The sequence below is a fragment of the Montipora foliosa genome, chromosome 11, assembly GCF_036669935.1.
Source record: "Montipora foliosa isolate CH-2021 chromosome 11, ASM3666993v2, whole genome shotgun sequence".
In the NCBI taxonomy this organism is placed as follows: domain Eukaryota; kingdom Metazoa; phylum Cnidaria; class Anthozoa; order Scleractinia; family Acroporidae; genus Montipora; species Montipora foliosa.
Genome location: NC_090879.1, coordinates 52,322,799 through 52,325,412, shown reverse-complemented (window position 1 = coordinate 52,325,412; position 2,614 = coordinate 52,322,799).

Below are 2,614 nucleotides of genomic sequence, written 5' to 3'. Positions count from 1 at the left end.
GGGTTCTCCTTATCAGGCGGTAACCGGTAAAATTTACTGCTTGTAAGAGCACTTATTACCGCCTGCAAACGCTCAGAAGGCGCTTATCCGTTGCAGAACGTCCAACATTAACCAAATGCTTTACCGGTTTGAAAAGGTCCCTTACCAGTTGTGCTGAAAACTAGGGAGAATCCCGCGTTCGCGCAAATTTTTTTACAATTATTTATTCTTTAACTTGTTTATGAACATAAAGCAATCTTTGACTCACCGTCAATATCGAAACTGTTCGTGACCTTCATGCAGACAATTTTCATACCGACTGCTAAATCACTGTTTACTTAATGGCAGCAAAAATGACTTGCAATACGGACTTGTTCCTTACCAGCAAAAACGCAGTCAAGGCATGCTATTTTTTGAGAAATCCGCATTACTTCTTTCCTTATAGCAAACAAATTCAGCGTTTTTCATAATTTTTACAAACGCGCACAGATGATTAAAGGAAAAACATAGCAATTACATGTACTTATACTCCGCCCGTTGTAGATGAATGTTGGCACTTGCGGGCAGATCTGGATTTGATCCCAATCAAACAAACACTTATTAAGCCCTTAATGTACGAGCTCTTGCGATGAATTGCACGCCCCTTAGAACCTTTGTAATGAGAAACATCGACTGCTTTTCTTGCCGTGTCTTAGCGCTCAAATAAATCTAATTAGAGATCATATATCCCAATTTAATCCATAGCTGTTGACAAGTCGAAGTCGAATTGTTTTTACATTCCGTAAATAATTATTTGCCTTGGAAGCCTTGCTTTAGTGGGGAATTAGAAAGGAAAAATAAAAGAACAAGGAGAAAAAAAAGCTTCGAATCATTCTCTGGTAAATTCAATTATTGCAATTGCGAATTGAATTACATTGTAGACACATGCCCGTGACATTTGCACTGGTGTTGGTGTCGTTTAAGTTGGCGTGACGGATTGTTTTCCTTCGCTTATTCACCGATGTTGTCCGCCTTAGTTCCAAAAGCATATGAACAGTTATGCATATATATATCTCTTTGCATATAGGTCCATATACCATAAAGTTGTCTCACTGATAACTGAGTCAAGTCTCGTGGACTTATTCAGTTGACTGATTTCGTACGCGAAAAGCTTGATTGCCCCGAGAGCCTTTCAACTGATTCAATCACATGGCCGGACTTATTCAGTTGATAACATCAAAAGTTACTGTGATGCAAATCGTAGGAATTAAGTTCTGCTGCTCAGTGTCCGGCACTGAGTATTTGTGTCAATGACTGATTCCATCACAGATGGTAACCGATTCAGTCGGGGTTTTAACTCGTTCTGATCAGTAAAAAGATCTCCAGTTGTCGGTTCGTCAGCTATGTTGCAAGCATTGTTGGATGAGAACTTGTCCGAACTGAGATTTTCTTGTTTTGTCTATCGCTCTAGTTTAAACAACTTTAACAAACTTCAATTATCGATGGTTTAATAGCTCAAAAGCTCCGTACATGTGCATTGTAATATAATTAGTTTTCTAGTGGGCTGAAACCTTGACCAATGCGCCGGTATTTATGATTTCACATAAGCTACAAGTATATTATCCTTTAGAGCCCTCCAACTGGTTCAGTCACATGGTCGAACTTATTCAGCGGCAGAATTACTGTGAGGAAAATCCTATGGTTTATATTCTGAAGCAAAGAATTTTTCACGCCTGGCTGCAAGCTAAATTCGATGCTGGCTACGAAGCGTGCGGCGACAGTGATTTCGCTTTTACACTGCAAACACTTTTGCATTTACTAACTTCTTACTAACCGAGCGCGAGGGCCGTACTGGGAAATATTGGCCCGAGGTCGTGGCAACCTCGTTCCCAGGGTTCTCTCCTACTCTTCCCCTTAGCAATTGAGAAAAAAAAGGTACTGTACATGACCATATTCATAGCATGAAAATAGTCTATGAAATCAAGATTTTTATTCACCTCATTTCAACAATTTTCTCCTTAGTCCCCATTCAAAAATAAAATAAATATTAATTTAACCTCTTATAGACAGTCAGGTAAGCTTATGTGTGATGCTGAAAAAGGCCGATGGCAATGCTGAGACATGTCTGGCCCGTGCAACAGAAATACCAAAATCAATTCGCTACGGTAACTTGAGAGGCGGAACACTAAAAGACGACTAGTACCTTCCCTTGCAATTGGTCTTCTTCCTGATTTATTTCTAGTCGACTCTTCGAAGGTGTTTTGACCAAGCATTTTGATTTTACACATGTACCGATTGCCCTTATGTAACAAAATCTTTTAGGCTGAATTAGTCGAATTGTGTATCTTGCGGGTCCCTTTGCGACCCAATTTTTTGCCACATGATATGTCTGTTATACGTACGAGCCAGACAAGGATAGCGATAGAAATAAAATGGCGACCGTTGATGTAGTATTAAACACTTGATATAAGGAATCACGATCTGACTTCACTGTATGAGGTTCTCTGATTGGGCGGAAAAAAGACAATTGCGGAAATTTCCGCCCAATCAGAAAATCAGAATTTAATTCTCTCTGGAACTCGTCCGTTAAAGGTATGTTCCCAGGGGCTCTTCTCGCCTTACTTGAAAACTTTACGCCAGTCCCGATTCACGTCCC